This window comes from Bubalus bubalis, chromosome 23 (assembly GCF_019923935.1).
Source record: "Bubalus bubalis isolate 160015118507 breed Murrah chromosome 23, NDDB_SH_1, whole genome shotgun sequence".
In the NCBI taxonomy this organism is placed as follows: domain Eukaryota; kingdom Metazoa; phylum Chordata; class Mammalia; order Artiodactyla; family Bovidae; genus Bubalus; species Bubalus bubalis.
In genome coordinates, this window is record NC_059179.1 from 19,483,755 (window position 1) to 19,507,239 (window position 23,485).

General features: G+C 38.0%; 1 protein-coding gene across 12 annotated transcripts in view; it reads left to right on the plus strand.

The window, feature by feature from the left end:
• R3HCC1L (R3H domain and coiled-coil containing 1 like) overlaps window positions 1-23,485 on the plus strand; it is a 72,364-nt gene that overhangs the window by 12,010 nt on the left and 36,869 nt on the right. For 9 of the 12 annotated variants that reach the window (XM_044935350.2, XM_044935353.2, XM_044935351.2 and 6 more), the window contains exon 2: window positions 1,828-1,934. The exons of the other annotated variants lie outside the window; for them this stretch is intronic. The gene's annotated coding sequence lies outside the window, so the exon portion shown is untranslated. The remainder of the gene's footprint in view (window positions 1-1,827; window positions 1,935-23,485) is intronic. 12 annotated transcript variants of the gene reach the window in all.

Consider the following 23,485-nt stretch of genomic DNA (forward strand, 5'->3'; position numbering starts at 1 on the left):
ATTTTAACATGGCTGCTAGAAGATATTAAATTACATATGTGGCATCCATTATCTTTCTGTTGGACATCACTGAGCAAGAAACCACATTCAAAAGTTACTTGGGTTAGTTTTCTCCCCAACTTTCTTTCTGTAACATAGTTATGTTAGTCATTTGCAATACAATTCACTTCTATTGTATTCTAAGTTTTTCTCCCTATCCTAATTGATCTTACTTATTTTTGAGCATGTGAAGCATTAATATGGTTCCAAAAGTCAGAATTATATTAAATATATGTATACCCTCAAAGCAGTGTCACCCATTTCTTCTTTCTTTTTCACCCTGTTTTCACCCAGCCTTTATAGGTAATCAGTCCCATCAATCTCTGGATTACCCTTTTGGTGGTTTTTTTTCCCCCAGGTATGAGGAGATAACACATTTTTTTTTTAATTTCTTAACTTTTTACACAAAATTTAGCATACTGTAGATACTCTTTTGTACTTTGCTTTTTTAAATTAAACATTTCACTTCAATATGTTTTGGACTCCATTCCATATCAATTTATAGCACTCACTGTCCCATCCTCCCTTTGTCTTTTCCTCCCTCTTTTGGTTACTCTGTTGTGATAACCTTAACCATTCTCTCATGCCATTTCCAGTGTTTTGAATTTATAAGCAGTGCTGCAGTAACTAACCTTGTTTATATATATTTTTATATGTTGAAAGTGTATGTTTGGGTAAATACCTAAAATAGGATAGTTAGGTCAAAAGTTTACTGGAGTGGGTTGCCATTGCCTTCTCTGAAAGCAAATATAGTTTTCTTAAATATTGCTCACTCCCTTTGTGTGGGAGGTTGTACAAGTTTGAATTTGCACCAGCAATGTATGAGAGTTTTTCCCATAAACTAATTATCCGAGTATGTTGGTATGCTTTTTAGTTTTTGCTATCCTATTTGTAGTTAGAAACAAAGTATCTCAATGTAGTTTTAATAGTCACTTTGCAGTTAATAATCTTTTCATAGAATATATAAAAGTCATTTTAATATCTTTCTGTGTGAATTATATTTTTAAGTTCATTTTTCTATCAGACTTTTTTTTTCTCCCTCAGTTTTTAAGAGTCCTGTAGAAGTCCAGGTATTTCCTTATGATAAATTCTTTGAAGGAGAATTGCTGGATCCCAAAGTCCTTTGATATATAAAAGATTTTGAAATATTGTTAAAATACTTTCTATATTAATAAAATATGTATCTCCATTAACAATGTGGAGCCCTGTTCAGTCTTTACTCACCAAAACAGACCTTACTTTTTTAATCTTTGCTTGTCTGATGGATAAAATAGTAGATTTATTGTGGATTTCTTTGCCAACTGATGTGATTTATTTTTTCTTTGTTAACTGATGATGGTTTATTTTTTATTTGTCCAGCTAGCTGTCCATTCAACATATTCTTATTGAACATCCACCATGTACCATCCTAAAAGTTAGAACTATAGTAATGACCAAAAGTTGAACGTCTTTTTGCGTTTCAGTCATTTGTATTATTTTGTTTCTTATCTCCATCTCTCTCTCTTTTTTTAATGGCATTTAATAGACGTTTTGTCTCCTCAGACTAGTTCTCAGAGGACTGAGAATGAGAGAAAATGACATTTCCTTCTTCTGTTCTGTTGTTGAACTTCTAAAGAGTATTTTTGTGCGTGTGTTTATTTTCATCGCCCATTCTGTGGCAAATCACTGTGTGAAACTCTTAGAGTGTTCATGAAATGAGATCATGAAAGTTAAAGGCACAAACAGGTGTCAAAGAAATGATAAGTACAGATTTTTGTAAAACTAACTTTTATCATTATTATTTTCCAGGAGAGGCTGCTGTCTATCAGAGGGAACTTTTGTACCATTTGCCTCAGATGCAGCCTGTCTGCACGTTCTAGAGTTTTACTATTCAAAAAATAAATGCCACTTATTTGGTAAGTCAGTCAACTAGAAATATTATTTACTCTGTTTGCTTATGTTTTGTATGTTTTTAGTGCCATTTTACTTGGTAACTCTCCTATATAACAAGTTTGAAAGTGGCAGTATCCTGAAAGACTTCCAGGATCTTTTGAAGATCTTCTTGCTTCTGTTCATGTGTCTTTCTTAAATTTTGGTGTTTGTTGTAGAGAGAATAGGGGCTTGTTAAATATTGGAATTAATTCTCAAAGTTGGATTACTAGCTTTGCTCTTTTCAGTCTCTTTCTACTATAAGAACTGAGAATTAACATCCTTCCTGTCCAGCTCTAGCTTCCCTGTAGTTCAAATAGGGAGCAGCAAAGATGCCGTGTTATGGGAGGAGTTTGATGAACTGGGAAGACTATATGATTAGTGAAATCCTCAGGAAACCATAATAAAGCAGAATGAATAAGGCTATCAAAGAAATTATGGATGAAAACTAATTGATAGCTAGTGAAACTGATTTTAATTTTTAAAATGTTACTCTATAGATGTTTATTTTTAATTAATTTTTTTTTCTAAGAAGACTTAAGTTGCTATGACCTGCTGTTTTGTGAGAGGTTTCTCTTCCCCACATCCTGTGATAATCTTTTCAGTCTGTTCCAGCTTCTGACTCTCATGTGTAGCCATTGGCAACCAGGAAACGGATATAGAGGATGACGGATATATAGGATGAAGGCTTTTTCAGAGGGTCACTCATAGCACTGTCAGGAGATAATTGTACTTATGTGCTGCTGAAGCACATGCAAAGAATTGGATTAAAGCTTTAAAGAAATGATACTGGTGATTTGCAGAATTTCCTTTTAAATGGGTTTGCACAGCAAGACATAGAAGCAAATGTTGATGTTGAGAACTGAGTTCAAAACAGAGTACTATCAAATAAAATTTAAGAATGAGGAGCCATGGGCACAGGAAAAAGGGGAAGGAAGATCCTCCTTTGATATGTTTTTTTTGGTAGCCTCTTGGCTTCTGTTAGCATCAAAAAGCTGACTTCAGGTGTTCCTAGATGATGTGCACGTCTCGTGTCAGTAGAGAGAGACATGGGATTTCATTGTGCTTGACTGAAAGGACCACGTCTGAGAGTAAACCAAGTGAGTTTTAATCTTGGTTATTTAAAATCTCCTTGTACCTGTCTTATTAGGAGTATTATTTTTTTTTTAAGAAGAAACTAATTTGCGACTGGCTATAAAGACTGACATTGTGTCCTGGAAAATGCTGTACTAACACTGCGCTGTCCCACAGGGGCACTTCTCAAGTCCCCAAACACAGTGCTGACAATCTGTGACAGCCTGTGAATTGTTGGGCAGCATTTTGGGAGGATGGACAGCGGAGTGAGGCAGTTGTGTATAAGTTACAGAGGAGATGGGGAGGGGGAGAAATGAGAGAAGAGCAGAGCAGCTCAGGTTCTGTGGGCAATTTGAACAGTAGCTATTCTCCTTGTGAGCTCTGCTGATACCACTGAAATGAACAGCTGGAATTGGTTTCGGTGGGGTAGGAATGTGTTTCACTTTTCCTTTCAAGGAGTTATGGTTTCATTTTGTCTTAAAAACTGTAAGGTTAGATGTTCTATTGATAAAAGTAGGAGTTGGATAGATTGAAAAGTTTTGAAGAGACTAGAAATATCACTTCATACTAGGAAATGAAACTATAAAAATCAAAGGAATGGGGATGGGTCTTACCTTTTCCAGAGACTGTTGCAATGGTAATAAGGCCAGTTACCATATCTAGATCCAAAATGATTGGGCTGTTATCTCAGACAAATGTATATCCTGGTATTTGTTAGTTTATTAGCTACCTCTGGTGGCTCAGTGGTAAAGAATCCACCTGCAGTGCATGAGACGCTGGTTCGATCCCTGGATTGGGAAGATCCCCTGGAGAAGGAAATGGCAACCCATTCCTGTTTTCTTGCCTGGGGAATCTCATGGACAGAGGAGGCTGGTAAGCTACAGCCCATGAGGTTGCAGAAGAGTTGGACATGCCTTAGCGACTAAACAACATACTGAGGTATCACCAGCTATTTGTTTCAGAAACACTTGGCCAACTATAGGAATCTTCACCAGGTAGCAAGGCACAAGTTTCTGGATATTTGGACTGTGGAGTGGAATTTGACGTGGGGCAAACTTTGGTTCAGTTCTTTCTCTGATCGTGAGAATGGTTATACAAAGTAAGTGTATTTGATCGCTCCCCTAGGTGTAATGTCTGTTTATGAGTGTGGGGTTAGACTTGGGGCACTGTTATGGAGCCCATTCCTCCTGTTGATCCTGTTTCTGGGTTTTGGTTAAATGTTACTGCTTGCTCATTGATACCATTGGGTTAAGCAAGTGTAGTGTTGAGCCATGTCAGTATTACGATTGTGGGCTATTGTAACACCGTTACCTGATGGTACATAATAATAATAATAATAATAAAAAGCCAGGGTACATGAAAGAACAGATGGTGCAAGGGAAAGTTTGGAGACCTAGACACAACAGTAATAGTATCACGTCTCAGCAATTGCCTGTAGGGTCTAGACTTGACTCTCCATTGCTCATGGTATTGAATGACTGAACCTAGTGTTGAGGGCCCTCCAGGCTGAAAACAGAATATTCTTTCTGGCAGAATATTCCACACTTTGCTATATTGACCCTTTGGCTCTAGTAGTTTCTATAGCTGTCTGCAGAATAAGGTTTTTTGCATTACTGCCTCTTCAGATTGTTCAGACCGTTCCTTCTACTTGGAATATCTCCCTTCAGTCCCTGATCACATACTAGCTTCCCGTTCCCCTTTGATGCTATCTTCTTCAACTGTTCCAGGCCCTAAGTGATAGCTCTCTTTTCTGAATTTTTATCATTTACAACTTTTTATTTGTCAATTTTATATTACCTTAAAACACCTTTAAAAAAAAATCTCTTACCTTCCCAATTAGGTAGAGACAACTTAAAGAGGAGGCTATGTTATTCATGTGCTTCAAACTGTGTCCTTACCCGTGGTCCAGCTTTATAGTTTCCACTGTCCCAGCGTAAATCTCAGTACAATATGTGCACTTAAAAAATGTTTGGCTACAAGAAAATGCCATTACCTATTGTTAGCTATTACTAACCTTTAACATTTGTCTTGCTTTTTGTATCATAAAAATATTAGATTAAAATACAGTTTAGTACCCAAACCATGTTTGTTCAGTAGATTATTCTGCTTTGAAAGCCTTTTGTAACGCTCTGGACAGGTTTCCTGATCCTTAAAGGAGCAGTTCTCTGAAGATGTTTATGTATTGTAAGGTAATTGTTTGCTGTTCTTGAAACTTAATTAGTAAACTTTCAGTCTGCATATAAGAGAGTCTTTTATTTATTAATTATCTGATGTTTTTTCTTTGCCTGCTTTAAAGTGAAGCTTGCTTCTTTTGATGTCTCAGTTTCTGATCAGCCACATTTGGTCTTCACACTTGCTAGTACAGCTACAAGGAGGAAGGAGATAAGAGTTGTAACTATATCTCTAACATACCTTTACAATTATTCTCTTTGGTTATTATTGCACTTTGGCATTTTTGCTTTTTTAAAAGTATACTATGCTTTGTTTACCCCATTTTTTTTAGAACGCATGTATTCTAGTCTACTGTAGTAGTTAAGTGTAGGGACTTCGGAATCCTAACACTTGGAAGCTGTGTGATCTTAAGTAACTTCGTTTTAGATTTCTCATCTGTAAAATTGAGATAATAGCAACTACCTCTTGGTATGTACTTGGGGTCAAATGAGACAATATGAATAAGACACAGATTAAGCCTATTAGCCTCTGCTTTCAAAACTTACTCAGTGGTTTATTAGCTTTAGTTTGTGAATCTTGGGTTTCTGTGGTGGCTCAGATGGTAAAGAATCTGCCTGCAATGCAAGAGACCTGGGTTTGATCCCTGAGTCAGGAGGATCTCCTGGAGAAGGGAATGGCAACCCACTCTAGTATTCTTGCCTGGAGGACTCCATGGATAGAGGAGCCTGGAGGGCTACAGTCCATGGGGTCACAAAGAGTCAGACACGACTGAGTGACTTTCAAAAGGGAAAAACGATCAAGCTTAATGCATGTCAGATTTAAGGCACAGCCCTGAAAGCCTTATTCGTTCTAACTCTTTTATTCTCAATAGCATATCAGTGCAACCCAGGATAGACCCAGGAAAGGAACTAATTTCAAAGAAGTGTAGAAACACAGACCAACCTCCAGATGTGTAATGAGGGAAAGAAATTTTAGGAAGGTGTTTTCTTCTCTCCTCTCTACCACCAGATAGATACCCAGAGTAGGAAGCAGACTGCTCGCTCTACCTTTATGTTACATATTGCTATTGTTCAGTTATATTAAAGCTTTGATCTGCGGTGGTCAGTTGTAGGTGCAAATATTAGACTCGGAACAGCTAAGTTGGTGAACGATGGGGTTACCACATCAGTGGAGTGTGAAAGAGACTAAGCTGTGGACTGTTTCCCAGCCTCTAAAGCGTGAAATCAGTTGGTGCCGATGCATGGCGGCTGTAGCCAGTGGAGTATAAAATAAGTTGGGAGCGTGATTTGTGTTATGAGAAAAACCTTTTCATGCCATAGTTTGTTTACATATTTTGGGGCCCTCAAGACCCCTGCTGGAATCATCTCTCCTGTATCTTTCATTGTCTGGATACTCAGATTTTTTTATGAAATATTTCTTCCAGTTCTGCAGCCTATAATCTTTGTTCAGCTGCATGCACAGAAGCAAAGGCTATAAATGTCTGGAGCAAACTAATATTAAAATACTGACTGTTATATTCTGTTTAAGATTACATCTGAAAATGCCATTTGCAGTAGGTATTTATTGTACAAGTTTCTTCTCTCTTTAGATTCAGATTTGAAAGTGCACTCTACATTCTGCCTTGAAGGTTCCTCTAGTCTAGGAACTGTGCCATCAGTTTCACTGTTGGTTGTTCCCATGTGCCTCTGGAGAAAGGTGGAGAAGGATAATGTTTTCAAATGGTCGTGGGAGTAGATAGGAAGAAGTATAGAGATTATTCTTATGGGGAATAGAAGAGAGGGAGTTCCTCTCCTGACACCTGGTTAGGTTCTTCATCCATATGGCTTTGAGGGTGAGGCAAGGTGAATGAGGAAGTTTCAGAGATAGTAGTAGATTATTATTGTCAGCACTTTTAAGTCTGGAAGGTTATTGGAAATAGTCATGCCATGAAAGCATTAATCTTTCATTCTTACCCTAGTTGATTTTCTTGTTTTATTGCAGCAGTCTTTGAACTCTCTTTTGGTTGCTTTGCATTTATACAGATTCTAAGCAATCTGCTAATATTTATGAAATTAATAGATGATTGGGAGAGACCATCTTGCTGAGTATCATCAGGCAGTCTAGTGTACCGGTTAAATGCAGGGGCTTTGAAACCCTAACCAGCACTTAACAGCTGTGTGACCTTGAGCTGCTTCTGATTTCTCATCGGTAAAGCTGAGGTCATAATACCTATCTCCTAGTACTGTGGCTGGAATCAAATGAGAAGATACGATACATAAAATATTGAGCACAGTCCCTGTCACATCATGAGCACTCATCAAATGGTTAGCTGTTTATTTTTTTCTTCCTCTACTGCTCTGCCACTACTTCAGTTTTGCTTGTGGGGCCTAAACCTTAATGGAACAGAAAACATAATTAGACATGGTTCATTGCAGCAGATTTTGAAAAATATGTCATTGTTCCCTGGCTTAATCTATTTCTTAATAGATCTTTCTTAACCAAATAGAAACACCATAAAAAGACTTTTTAGCGAAAGGAAAGGATCTTTGTGTTGACTTGAGATTGCCTTGTAAAAAAATTGACTATTCTAAAATGTATTTGCTTAATGCAAATAAAACAGCTTTTCTATGAACTTAAGGAGTATATAGAAATAAAGAGTTTAAAGCACTGTCATTCCTTATTATTCACCTAGTACTGATAATTTTTTCTTAGGAGGTACCTTATTTTTAATTCCTAGGAGAAATGTTTTGTCTGGTCCTAAGAATAGTTGTAGCAGAATTCTCATCTAATGTATGAGGACATTTTTGTGGGAATGGGATGGAAAAGTCATCCTGATCATTTACACTAATGGAGATATGCCTTAGGGTGGATAATATATTTGGTTTTGATGTGTATTATGTGGTTATTTTTGCAGCACAATTAACTTCCTGATTAAACTTTACTCAGCTAATATATCCTGTATGTATATACTGGGTAGAAAATTGGTTAAAGGCAAGTATGATGGTTAGCTTAACTAACTATTTAGTTTAGTTGATGGGAGATCTGGGGTTCTTGTCTCAGTTACCACTCAAATAGCTCCAAGTCTTAAGTAAATTCCTCAGTTTGCTCATTTTAAAAATGAGTTTATACGACATGATTTTCCAAGGTCTTTTTCAGCTATCTGTAAGGCTGTAAGGTTTGTATGGAGGTAACTTGACAATCAGGAAATGCAACAGTGACCCATTTTGACCACCAGAGGGTGGAGTCCAATCAGTTAGCTAGTGCTCAGTATTTGACCAGAATGTGGTGTCCTTGGAAATGAAGAGGACGCATTGCTCCTCTGTCCATTTAATTTAAGTTATGGAGCCTCTGACTTTTCTGATTCTACTTGCATTAGACATCTTTCTGCTTTTTTCTTTTCAAACTTCTAGATAAAGAAGGGAGAAGAGAAGGATAGAGGTTTCTTATTGTCAGAGATTCATCAAATTTTGTTCTCTAAGATAGCAAATGACTCTCAGGTGGCCCATTGGCAACTTTGATGGGGAGCACAATAGTATTAGTGGCTAAATTTAAATTACTTGTGGCTTCCTTCCTCCCCAAACACATAGGCATACACACAAATGACAGTCAATCCTCATTTCTCTCATTCCTTCTGAAGTCCCAAGGATGAAAGTGGGATGTCTGAGAAATGTAATAAGCACAATACTTTTAATTGAAGTCTAGGTTTCAGCCTTGCTTTACTGCTTAATATCTATCTAACCAGGTACATTACAACCTCAGATCCTCAGTTTCTGTATTTGAAAAATTAGGATATTGAATTCTGACCTATACAGTCTCTTTCAATAATGTAATTCTAAAATTATGTAAAAATTATTCAATGTTTATGTGAAGGGCAGTGCTATTCTTGATAAGACATTAATTTTTATAAAAATAGCACAGAATTTTTCCTATTTTTTGCTTGAAATAGAATTATAGGTGTTGTTAAGGCATAAATATTAAAATTTTAAAGTAAACTACCATTATGGCAAGAAGAATGACAGTTGCCTTTCCATTGAGACATTTTTCTAACCCCCGAAACAAATACAAATTCTCTGAGCATTGGCTCACAGCAGCAGCGAGTCAGTCAAAAGAGGTGGGACCAGGAGCCAGGCCAAGCTGATTTGGGGTATAGTTGATAGTAAAGCATTTAGAGAAGTCATCTGGGAACACGTGAGCTTAGAATAGAGGGCACGTGGGATCTAGGAATCTGGATTATAAAGCTGGATTCAGAGTCCATTTCTTTAATCACACAAGTGGAAATAACTTTGATAGAGTCCAGTTGTATGAGTCTGAGAGCACAAGATAACATGGAAATAACAAAGGGGGCATGTAGTCCAAATAAACAAGCAGAAATGAGTGTCTAGAAGGTGACAGACAAGTGGATGCAGAAGTGTGCTTGTGAAAACAGGCAAGGATTAGTACTTATGATTTGATATGTATACAAGAGAGTAGAAGCCAGCCAGGAAAACCAGATAGAAACAGCATTTTAGGATTATGTGCAAATACAAAATTTCAGTCCATCCTGGTTTTAATCACTCTCCTTGATGTTGGTAGTCATGTCTCCCTGGCATATCCAAGGTGCTGACAGTTGAGTCTAGTGAGGATATCACTGATACACTCTATATAGTTTATATGATTCTAATAACTTCACATTCCACTGGATACACATATCCACAGATCTGCTCACTATAACTGCAGAGTTCATTTCACAGAACTGGCTAGTAAAAAATTTGGCAGGCAAGCTAGCTTTTCAAGTGCTCCTAGGAACAGAGCCCAGCTGTTCCCTTTGGACTTTGCACTGTTGGAATTCATTGAGTTAGCAGCTAGAAAGAATGGACTGTAACATTTTCAGCCTGGTTCCTGACAGCAAAGCAAAGGCGTTAGAATTTCTGTTCTAGAGGTTTACACTGCAAGTAACTTAACCTGATTGTGTGTCTTAATATTACTGGGCTTCTGACCGCTGAAATATGGCTTGGATCGATGGTGGTTTGGAGAAAGTGGAAGGAGGGCTATCCATCATTCACAGGCTCCATAGAAGCTGCCTGATAATGCTGCTTTCACCAAGCAGCCATCTGTCCATCCATCCATCAGTAGGATGAAATGAGATTTAGCGGAACAGGCAGCTGTAACTCTGAGACACTTTCTAACCAACGATTGCAGCCCTGGCCTTAGTCTGACCACAAAGCACAGCAGTGGGGTTTGGCGGGATGTGGCGGCAAGCACAGCAGTCTCATTCCTGTCAGTGCCAGCCTCGAGTGGATTCAATATGAGGCTGAAGCCCAGCTGAATCTCTTGTACATAATTCGGCTAAACTTTGGGTGATGAGCAAGCAGTAATTCTCTTTCAGGTCCAGTACTGTTTTACACGTTGAGCAGACTCTTTTGATGGAGAATTTTTTGTTTGACTTGGAGAAGAAACAGAATTAAGAGCTGATTTAATTACTCTAGAATCCGACCACACAGTTTAGTCTTTAACCCATATTGTATGTTGGCAGAAGGCTTTGTAAATGCCAATGAATCAGGAGGACCACCTTTTTCTCAGTTGTAAACACTGTGGGCGGAGGAGGTAACGGCACCCCACTCCAGTACTCTTGCCTGGAAAATCCCATGGACGGAGGAGCCTGGTGGGCTGCAGTCCATGGGGTCGCTAAGAGTCAGACACAACTGAGCGACTTCACTTTCACTTTTCACTTTCATGTATTGGAGAAGGAAATGGCACCCCACTCCAGTGTTCTTGCCTGGAAAATCCCAGGGACGGGGGAGCCTGGTGGGCTGCCGTCTGTGGGGTCGCACAGAGTCGGGCATGACTGAAGTGACTTGGCAGCAAACACTGTGGGAACTTCTGCTGGCAAGTCCCCATTTGTCATGGCAGTGAGGGATGAGGCTAAATTAAATTCAAGGATAATTCAGTGATTTTATTTTATCTAGATTCTTTTTTCTCTAAAATTGGCATTTTTTTACCTAGGTTGTTATAGAGCAGAAATTGCTTATTTCTCTCTACTCTGTATTAGTGGTGCCAACATGGAAGGAAAGTAAATGTGGGCAGGAAAATGGGTCAAAGATAAGCGAGAAGGGGACCACCCCTGAAGTGGATAATGAGGCTCTGAGTATTGAATGTTGCCTGTTGCCTTCCTGGTTCTGCTGCTTTTCCAGGGCACCGAGCCTTCTGAGAGCCTCTTGCTCAGTATGGCTCTGTGCTCACTTTGCCTGTCCTGGTGCTTCCCTAGCTGTGGCCAGGTTTCTTGACTGTTTTCTTGCAGTGGTCACTTCAGACCTCTGCTCCTGCTCTTTGTTCTGAAGCCTTAGCTCTTCATTTTAGATTGGGGGAAGGGTCGAGGGAGCCTAATGTACCGGAGATACCTCGGAAATGAGGGCCTTGGATGAATTCCTGGGCCTATTGATCCACCGGCAGTTTATGCATCCTGACATTCATAATCTCAGTAGGTTGCTGATGTTCCTGATTAATGGGCCCAGGGGCTGTCCATCCGTCACTTCACATTAATTACTGAAGAGGTGTTTTTCCAGTGATTTACCTGACAGCGGGCTGTGATAAATACCCCTAAGCAGAGTGGGCAGTGATTTATCACAGGGCCACACCCTCCCCCCACTTAGCCTTCCCCCTAACCACAGGCCAGCACTGGGACCTGACCAGAGAGTGCCCCCTCCCCATAAGCTATCTATCTCCATAATTGCTTGAGGATGCATATTTACTGGGGCATGGGATCTGGCAGATAGCATTCTAGAATTTGTGCCAAAGATGATGAAAAATAAATCTTCCTAGTAGGAAGAGTAACTAGTATGTTTTTCCATGGGGCAGAGAAGTATATATAAGGTGCCTTTCTGTTACTTTTTAAGAAATCTGATGGAAATACTGCCTACCTACTGTGCATGTCCTGAACACTGTGGTAATCGCTCTGCAAGCTTTAAAGAGTAGAGAAAGCAGTTTTCTTTTCAATATTTGTAGTCTGTCCAGGGAGAATCTGAAGACATATGAGAAATTAGAGAACATTTCATGGCACTAATATAATCTTGAGAGGATTGGGATAGAACTCTAGGGTTCCATTTCTGTGAGAATCACGCTCACCAGCCCAAAACCAAGGGATGGACTCAGAGACACAAAGCGCAAGGAAAGCGAGGCTTTTAACGACAGTCTTGCAAGATCTGGTGTCCTGTGGGCAGGCAAACCCAGGGCCGTTACAAGCAGTTTGTTCCCTGACATGCAGGTCCCTTCTCCCTGTTCCTGATTGCCCCAGTATTGTGAGATGTACAATCTTTCTGGATGTCACCTAAATTTCGTTATTTCCTTATTAGGCTATCCTTCTTTCTCCCTTCCCAATTTACATCCTCATTTTTCAACAAAGACTTTCTTGTTAGTTGATCCCTTCCCCCAACATCCCGTTTGCTTAGGGACCCTCCAGGTTGATGAACTATGTCATGTCCACAAGTCCTTAGGCGTGGTTAGAGCTGGGGCACAGGTAATGGGTGGAGTCCTGTCTCTTTAGGATCCAGTCTGACCTCCCTCCCCCAACCCCAACTTTATCTGAAGAGTTCAGGCCTCAACCTTGTCGTGTTTGCAAGTTCAACTGCTAGTAATTTTTCCACTCAGAGCTACTTAGTTTGCCTTGAAAATGGACCGCTTCAAGTTTCTATTTCTTACAATTTCCTATTTTTTAGTCTTTGAAAGTAAAATTTAGTTCAATATTTCAGCGTTTTCCATGGGTCAGACATTGTGTTTAACTCTGGAAATATGAAGATGAATGTGCTATAGCAGCAGATCTCAGGGAGCAAAGTTTGATACCTTCAAGTTTGATGTTTAGCCTGTTGTGTATAAACAAAATCTGCAAACTGGCTTTCTTTTGTTTCTTTTGAAACAAAAAATAGCATACAATTGATCTTCTCAAGGAGAAGGCAATGGCACCCCATTCCAGTACTCTTGCCTGGAAAATCCCATGGGCGGAGGAGCCTGGTAGGCTGCAGTCCATGGGGTCACGAAGAGTTGGACACAACTGAGCAACTTCACTTTCACTTTTCACTCTCATGCATTGGAGAAGGAAATGGCACCCCACTCCAGTGTTCTTGCCTGGAGAATCCCAGGGACGGCAGAGCCTGGTGGGCTGCCGGCTATGGGGTCGCACAGAGTTGGACACGACTGAAGTGACTTAGCAGATCTTCTCAAAGAGCTAGTCCTTGTAGAGAGAAACTTACTATATATTTAATCACATACTTTCCTTGTATTCCCCAGATGTTTTTACTCAGCATTTAGTGTGGTGGATATTTTAGAACTTCTGTTAGAGAGTTCAAGTCTTTTAAGACTCCAGAGTTACCTAAGGTAGTAACCACTATCCCTGATAGCTGTGGTAAGTTTTATACAGAACAGAGTGGTGGGTGCCAACAGGGTTTTCCTGGTATTAGGGGGGGTGAAGTCTGATTTCCAGAAAAGGGGAAGTTAGTGGTAAACAGCCCACGCTATGATTTGAGATTTCAGGGGTTAGGTGGGCAGATATGTATGGAGTTATACTGGTAATTTTACTTCTTGAAGTGATGAAGTTAACAATAAACATGGCATGTTAGCACAATATTAAAGTTAGGCATCTATGATTCAGAAAATTCAGAGTTGTTTTGTTGAGGATATACAATGGGAGACAGGTGTAAGCAGTCAAAACTTGGTTTCAGTTACGGCTCCTCTACTTAGCAGCTAGCTGTGTGACCTAGAGATTTAGTTACCTTATCTGTGAAATGGTAATAATAACTATATATACCTCACGGTGTTGTTAAATGAGGTAATTAGTATATGAGCACTTAGCACAGTGCTTTCCACTCATTGACTTCTTTAGTGCAGGACAGATGCTGCTCAGTGGTTTTAAAAATCCAACATATTATAAGGTTTTTATAATCTCAGAAATATTCATAGTCTTAGTGCTTTTCAGTATTTCTTGTGATTGGAATGTATGTGTGTGTGTGTATATATATATGTATATATCTGTAAAAATAGATAATACTTAAAAACATAGAGCATCATTTCTTAAATGGTGGAAGGACATTGTGGTTTTTAAGAATGAACCAAGTACAGGGGACAGGTCTTTAATCTGGCTGTAGTTTGATTTTGGTCTCACCATGAGTTTGCACATAAGGCCTCTTTCTGTAAATATATTTATATCATGTGTCATATATACAAGTTAAGAAGAGTCTATGTTAGTAGGAAAATAGCGAATAAATTGAATTAAAAAGCACATTGGTAAAGAATTCTTAATTTTGACCAAGAATACACATGCTTTTCATCTATTCACAGTCTCAAGTTAAGCAGAAATGTCTGAATTGATAGTACTTCATGTTAGGAAAATTGGTTTTTAATTCTGATTTCTTACCAGACATTTACTGAATGCCATCCATATGCCAGTTATGGTGTTGTGCTTTGAGGATTTAAAAATGGTAAGGTGTTTCTTACTTTCAAGGAACTCAAGGTATAATTGGAGTCAGACAAACTAATAGTTTGATATGGCAGCAGGGGTTGAAAATACCTAACTTTTCTCAAAAAATATTCGTTGAAATGTACAACATGCAGCAGGCGTTCAGAAATCCTTTAGGGCTCGGTCTCAGAAGGAACAGTCTGAAACCATCCTTGGCAAGTAGGTCTTCAAATGGCAATGGACTGTCTTGGGTTTGGATTCACTACAGGACCGGCATAGGGTCATCCTAGACACGGTTAGACCAGTTAGACCTCTGAAAGCTTCCTGGTCAGTTTTGCTGACCCACTGGTGTTCTTCTGGCTTTTCAGTTCCAGGGCCCCATTATATCTTTTGGAGCAGCTTTTGAAAAGAAAGGAGAATGGTTAAGGCCTCTAATTTCTATGACATCAACTAATGAATGTAGTTATTCCTAATATTTTTCTTCCCCAGAGGATTATAAGATATTAAATTGGAGGGCATTTAACACTGGTATATTCATTTTGCCATAAGGCAGTTAAGAGCACAAACACTGAAACTATATTATCTAGATTAGAATCTGGCACTTTCTAGGTCCTTGGCCTTCGACATATTGTTTAACATCCTGAGCCTCATTTTCTCATCTGTAGAATTTGGTAATGATTTCACATTGTAGGGTTGTTGGGAAGCTTTTAATGAGGGTGTCACTGTTTTGAACATGATCAAGTAAGCTACATAAGATCTGATAAGTGGCCAAAATAGGTATCATAAAGTTCATATATTAAAGTTCATAAATTTTGCTCAAATAAGAAGCATCTCAGACCCTTACTTACAAGCCTTTGTATTCTTATTCCGTATATAATTTGAGCATGCTGAAATTTACAGTATCCATTAGACTCAAAGAAATAAAAATGCTTAGAGTGGCAAGAAGTGACAGGTGGGGAAGAGATAGGAACAATAAAAATCCTGTAAAAAATTACTTTTTTTGGAACAATAAAAATCCAATAAAGAATCCACATTCTTTCACAGTGAAAAGATGGATCACTCAACAAGTGGCCAGTTTAGCAGTTTGAATAGAGCTGTTTGACTCCTCGTTTGCTTCCAGTTAATGAATCTGTTTACCTTCTGAGTAAGGGCCTCTAAATGAGTGTCTGCTGCTGCTGCTAAGTCGCTTCAGTCGTGCCCGACTCTGTGCGACCCCATAGATGGCAACCCACCAGGCTCCCCTGTCCCTGGGATTCTCCAGGCAAGAACACTGGAGTGGGGTGCCATTTCCTTCTCCAATGCATGAAAGTGAAAAGTGAGAGTGAAGTCGTTCAGTCATGTCTGACTCTTAGCGACCCCATGGACTGCAGCCCACCAGGCTCCTCCGTCCATGGGATTTTCCAGGCAAGAGTACTGGAGTGGGTTGCCACTACCTTCTCTGAAATGAGTGTCTACTTGGTTTAAAACCTTTTTTTTCTCTTCAGTTCAGGTATGTTAAAAGAGCAGACCTTGATTCACTAATGTCACAAATTATCGTCTTTATTCTCTTAATTTAAATCACAGCATACATTTTATAAACCTAATTTGAATAGAAGTAAGAATAAACCTTCAAGTGAATGTAGAAATTATTTTGTTTTCAAGTGTGAAATATGTCCCTATTTTAACTAGTGCAAGTGCGTTTATGGAAGGATGCATTAAGAAAATTAGAGCAGAATCACTTGTGGTTCATTAGCAGACTTCATAGTTTTTAAAGTATGAAACCATTTCTTTGCTGTCCAAGTATAATTTTTCATGTTATTATATTATGAGAAAGTGCCTCTTTGTTGTGTGTGGATCAAGGTTTTTTTGGGTTTTTTTAAATGAAGCTTGTTCACAGAGGGAGAACATTTCTTGGTTTCTTGTTTGCAAAAATGTGCTTGACACTGGAAGTGAAGGAACTTGAAAGTGAGGAAAGATTAGGTATATCCCTTATTTTATTATTTTACTAAAGACTTCTGGCCAGGTTGATATAATCTTCTAATTTTTTACTCATGTTTTACTTTTTCTTTTGCTCCACAAACAGAATTCCAAATCAGTTGAAACAGAGTATGTTTTCTATCCCTGCTGTGAAAATTTCTGACATTGAATATGCTGTTTTGGAATGGTTTTTCAGTCATTCAAGTGATATTTAGAGTGCTTATCTCTGTAAGGTGAGAACACAGATTTAAAAAAAAAAACTTTTTTTAGGTTTATTGCATAATGCTTTTGTGTTAAGGGAAAAAATTACTTTTTTGGTTAACTTTACACTTCATGGGGCTTCCCTAATGGTGCAGTGATAAGGAATCCACCTGCCAATGCAGGAGATACAGGTTTGATGCCTGGGTCAAGATCCCCTGGAGTAGGAAATGGCAACCCGCTCCAGTTTTCTTGCCTGGGAAACCCCCATGGACAGAGAGGCCTGGCAGGCTACATACAGTCCATGGGGGCACAGAAGAGTTGGACATGACTTAGCGACTAAAACAGCTACAGATGCAGCACTTCATTAAAAGTTTGTAAATGACTATTTACTGCTACATTCACAAGATTATGAAATGACTCCAAAAATGTATGTATGTATATACTGGCCATTGCTAAAGAAGTGGAATTCATTTGTTTGTGTCCCTTAGATTAAATTGAAGTGACTGAAGAACTGGCATAGGCTTTAATGAATCCTAAACCTTTCTAAGGCAAAAATAACTAAAAAAAGCTGTTGATTATGTACATTTAATTTATATATGAAATAGTGAGGCTCAAGATACCTTATCTGTCCTGAGGTAAATATTTGAGCAATTCAGAATATCATGTTCTACTTAATACTCCCCATATGTTTTTAATAGTGTAACAAAGCAGGTATTGATAGAATTTCTAATCTTATGATTGCTAACTTTTTTGTTAGAGGATTTAAAAACTGTTATAAATATGCCTTTATTACAGTAAACTCCCTATTCCCTATTTGTATCATTTGTTTCTCCTTTCCTACTGAATCCTTCTTCCTCACTCATTCCAGTTAGGTGTTTCTCTCTCCACCTATGCCAGTGTCACCGCCAACCTCTGTCCTGCCAAATCCAGTGGGAAATTCTCAGTTCTTACTACTTGACTTTTCAACATTTAATGCAAATGATTACTCTTGCCTTTTAGAGAATTGCACGCTTCCGTTTTTTCACTCCCAGTCCTAAGCTTGGCCGCATCTCTCCCTCCTGACCTCTAAAGTTGTAGGCCCCCCATGGTTCAATTCCCCTGGCCTACTACCTCTGTCACTCCCTGGGCAGTCTTACTCCTGTTCTTGGCTTGAATCTTGATGGTGATGATTTCGAAATTTTTATCTTCAATTCTTATGCCTCCTCTGAGTTTCAGACTTATATTTCCAGTTGCTTCCTTAATAGCTATACAGTGTCCAGCAGGCATTCACATTTAAAGTACCCAAACCACAGCTCTTGATTCCTCTTTCTTATTCCCTTCCAATCTTAGTAAATTTAACTGTCATCATCCAGGTTGATCAGACCAAAACTCTCAAGTAGCTCCTCTCTTCCCATCACATCCCATACAACCATATCATCAAGTTTTTGTTGGCTTTGCCTTGAGACTATATCATTAATAACCTTTTCTTGTGACCTTCTCTGTTAGTAACCTATGCTGCATGTCTATTTTTAGACGTAGAGATTTTCTTCCTCAATTCCTGTCTCTTATTGTAAGTTCCTCACATTTTTGCTAGAATAATCTTTAGCAAAGGTAAGTCAGATCATGTCATTCTCTTGCTGAAACCTTCCTGTGATTTCCCAACACATTCAAAATAAGATCTAAACACCTTGTCTTGCCCTGCAGGTCTCTCTGTTCCGACCCTTCGCTGTCTTACTGACCTCTGTGCCTCCTTTCACTCTGCTGTTACCACACTTGTTTCCTGTTAGTCCTGTTTTTCAAATTTGGCCTGCCTCATAGCTTTTGCACTTGCTCTTCTTTTTTTCCTGGAATTCTCTTTTCTAGGTAATTTTTGCAACTCTGTAACTCAACTCAAGTATCACTGGTATTAAATCCTCAAAGTGTTCCTCCCCACTTTACTATATGGTCTTGCCTTCTAAAATAGCCACACCCTCATCAGTCTATTCCTGTCCCTCTTCCATCACATTTACCACTGTCAAATATTATATATTTAAATGTTTATTTTTTCTCTCTATCATTACAGTATAAGCTCCTGAGGCCAGACTTTGTTTTGTTTATTGCTGTGTTCCCAGTGTCTAAGATGGGACTTAGCACATACTACATGTTCAGTAAATGTTTGTGAAGTGAATGGGGCCCTAAGTCTCACCTAGGGGGTTGGGAGAACATCACCTATTGAGAAATTTCACTTGCCATGATTTAACAGGTAGTATTTATTTGGTGCCAGATACAGTGCTATGAGACAAAAAGACACTAACCCTACACTGAAGGAACTTAATTACTGTTTAGAAGAGAGCCAGACATGCAAATATGTAACTCTAAAGCAATATGATAACTGTTTTAATGAAAGTATTTGTATTATAGTGAGAACTTATGGGTAGGGCTGTAGCATATCAAGGAGTCAGTGATGTAATTATAAAGGAGTTAACCTTTTAGGTGAGATGTGAAGGACATGTAGGAGACTATCAAGCTGTCATCTGACTGAGAAAATAATGCATCTTAAATCACAGGTGTGAGAATGCGGCTGGGCGTGTTTCTAGTACTACCAGAGTTGAATCAATTGATGGACTGTAAGTCTGATGTTAGGAGTGGCTGGAAATGACCCTGGGCAGCTGGGCAGTTTTAGGGTGGCAGTGGAGCCAGATCATGTAGGGCCATATCTGCTGTGCACGATACTTTAAAGTATGTGCATGATAAAGAGCCACTGAAGGGTTTTGAACAAAGAAATAGCCAAATCTGACTTGTATTTTAGAAAATCACAGGAAACAGTATAGAAATAGAATGAACAGTATAGAAGTAGGTAATTGAAATATCAGAGATAACGACTTGCAGGTTTCTGGCCGGAACTACTAGATTGAGAGCGATACCATTCACCAAACTATTAAATTAGAGCGAGAAAGACAGTGAATCTTTCAGAGGGGATGGCTAGGAGTTAAAAGTATGTAATTATATTTTAGTACTCAGAAATCTATTCATTTAGTTGTGTCACTTAATATATTTTGTATATTATGTTTAATTATAAACATTCTAAATCTACTCTTAGGATTCTTCTATTCCTTTACAGATGCACATGTATGCTACTGAGCTGAAGGATACTGGCATTTCTTAGTTTTGTCTGCTTCTAAGTAGACCAGTGAGAATAAGAATGCTCTTGATAGTCCAGTAAAACAAAGGCAGTTGTTTTATTAATATGCAAAAAAGTGATTCTAAATCTAGGCCCTTCATAGTTTTAGACATATATGAAAAAATGCTCCCAAATTTGTTGAGGGTAAATTTCACCACATAGGAGTGTTATCCATTCAGTCTTAATTTATGAATAATAAGTAGACTTTACTTCTTTTGTTGCTTTATTTTTTGATCATTATGAACTTTGGGAAATTAAATTGTGCAGAGATAAACTTATCTGTAGATTCATGGGTTAGTTGATTCCTTGGTTTGTTATATTCCCTTGCTGGAAGTGAAAAAAATCTGAAATAGACAAGACACAAGAGGAAAAGCAAGACTGTGTTTGTTCTTCTGGCATTAAGGCCCCATTAGAGATAAAATACAGACCACACAAGTGAGCCGCAAGTGCAACTTTAAATTCTCTAGTAGCTACATTAAGAAATGCAAAAATAAACAATCACTTTCATGTCTTTTATTTAACCAGTTATATACAAAATAGTATCAAACATATAATCAATATAAAAATATTAATGAGACATTTTATTTTTATTTTCTGTACTAAGTCTTTGAAATCCAGAGACATTTTATAAAATAAAAATAAAACATTTTTATAAAAAATTGTTGGACAATGTGGCCCTAGGTTCTTCTTAGACCAAAAAATAGAGGTTTCTCAGCATTCTGCAACATTGGTGAAGTTATCTTCCCAACATCAAATATTTTCTGTGCTGTTTTATTATCCTATGACATATATTAAAGAGGTTGCCCTTTTCTCCATTCATCGTTTTCCTACTTATTTTGTCCAATAAAAATCTGTTTGTCAATTTTCATTGCCAAAAAAAAACAAACAAAAAAATTTTCATTTCCTTTGCTTTCTCCTACACCAATTTAGGGTAATGGCCTGTTATACTAAAGCAACAGCATATCTTTAAGTTTTAGTAATTTTGTTTTTAATTACAAAGATAACTACATTTGTTGTAACAAATTCGACCAGTTCTGTGCTAAATGTATAAAGAGAAATTCTGAATCCCTGTCTCCTCAGTTCTGCTCTCCCCCATGTAACCACTGTTAACGGTGCAGATAATAGCCTTTCTCCCCTTATTAGGGATGTATATTTTTGAGAAAACTTTGTTAAATGAGAAAATTGGTACTTTGAAAATATATCTTAAAGTGGACCTGTTTAAAATGGTGACTAAATTTCATAATTATTAATGAAAATAATTGCTAGGGCAATTTTCTGGCATGAAAACATTTTACCATGTATTTAATAAATTTTAAGTTATAATTGCAGCTGTGCTATTAGAATTAAACAAAGAATAAGTATTAGTACTTTGTTGTTACAATTTTTTTTGCTGAAATTGTGTGATAGTCTGATAGCATCCTTTTACTTTGATTTTCTTGGTATTTATCAAATAGATTTGGGCTTCCCCAGTGTCTCAGTGGTAAAGAATCCCCCTGCAGTGCAGGAGATGCGGTTCGATCCCTGTGTCAGGAAGATCCCCTGGGAGAAGGAAATGGCAGCACACTCTTGTATTTTTGTCTGGGAAATCCCATGGACAGAGGAGACTGGTAGGCTGCAGTCCCTGGGGTCTCAGAGTCATATACGACTTAGTGACTAAACAGCAGCAACAATCCTATAGAGTAGACGAGCTTCAGTTTTACCAAAACTGTTGAGAGTGTTAGCAATTTCTCAAGAGATTTCTCTTAAGCCCTTGACATTTCTTTTCTTGATTTCTGTCCTGTCATCATCCTTGTTAGATTTTTCTCTTCTTCAGTTGTTCACTGGTTTGATTTTGCTGCATCTTCATTCCCTAAGGGTTTTGCTCTGAGATGAGTACTCCTTCAATATTATTTTATAGACTTCATGAAATCCTGCGTTGTTTTCAGTGTTTGTATTTTCACTTTACAATTGAATTGCGTTGTGTTTACTTTGTCTTTTGGATGCTTGCAACCTGAGGCCATTAGTGAGTGAGAGATGGGGCAAAGCCATCATTGCAGCTATATATTTGCAATGGATGTTAGTGCCAAATAGAGTGGATTTTATAAGTGATCAAGGCACTTCTGATTCCTGTGTAAACTTGTAACTTAAAGAACCCAACTGCCTATTTAAATAATAGCTAATTTTTATTGAGACTTACAACATGACTGGCAAATTTCCATATATGCATCATGTAATTAATTTGTTCAGTGTGTCTGAGAATAAGTCTTTTGTTTTCTTCATTTTATACTTTGAGTAAACAAAGGCTTAAAGTAGTAACTTTTGCCACAATGAAGCTAAGTAATTTGTCTGATATAAGGGCTAGTCAAGCATGGGGCTGGGAACCACAACCTATACTTGATTGTACTAATGTGTACACACACACACACTTTTGTACAGAAAAAAAAAAAGGATTGTAATTTTCTTGTTTCACTTAGTATTATGTTTTGGATATAAAAACATATCCAAATATGTTTCATTTGGGCTGTGAATGGGCTGTAATTTTAAGAAAACTTCCCTGTTTAGATTTTGTGTACAGTTTTTGCTTATTTTTCATTTTAGTAATGTTGATGTCCTTGGTAACTAAGGGGCTTAGATTTTAATAGCCCTATGAGAAATAAGAGTGAAGGTATTGGGCCTGGGAGAGATGAGTTGGAACTGAGCTCACCTCCTAAAGCCTTGATTTCTCAAAGTGTTAACCCTCACTCAAAGGGTAGACTAGGAAAAAAAAAAAATTACTTAGGGTTACAGAAAGAAAGAAAGAAAGTATGCTTGCCTGTTTTCACCTGGGTTCTGAGTGAGGGGGGAAAGTTTCCTAAGATTGTGTACCTACTATTTTATTCACATCTAGGTTTGTGTTTTATATTTGTATTTACTGCATCATTAAGAAAACTTCAAACTTAAAAATTAACATTAATGTAGAACCATTCTATAATAGAGAAATGCATATAGTCTGGCTGTTTGGAGTTCCCATTGATAAAGCCCCACTGATGTTGAGCTCACTATCCAAAATTACAACAACAACAAAAGAAAACAATACTTTAAACAAAAGTCAGAGACACAAGGGACAACAGAATTAAATCCTCAGGAATTTCACAAAGTAGAACTATTAAATAATTAAAATTACTTGCAAAGTTCATTTAAAAGGAAATACTATAATTATAGTGAAAGTGAAAGTCACTCAGTCGTGTCTGACTGTTGTGACCCCATGGACTATAAAGTACATGGAATTCTCGGCCAGAATACTGGAATGCGTAGCTATTCCCATCGCCAGGGGATCGTCCCAACTCAGGGATCGAACCCAGGTCTCCCACATTGCAGGTGGATTCTTTACCAGCTGAGCTACTAGGGAAGCCCTTAACATTAATAAAATAGAAATATTAAAAATGATTAAAGATAGAAGAAGAAAAACAAAACTATTAAAAAACTTAAAGGCCATGGAGATCAGGGCCAGGGTGTGTGATAAATAGCACTTCACAATAAAACGTTAGTCATTAAAAAAAAAAGCTGATTGGATAGCATGTAATGTAAAATAGACAAATGTGAAGAGAAAACTAATGATACAGAAGATGGGTCCA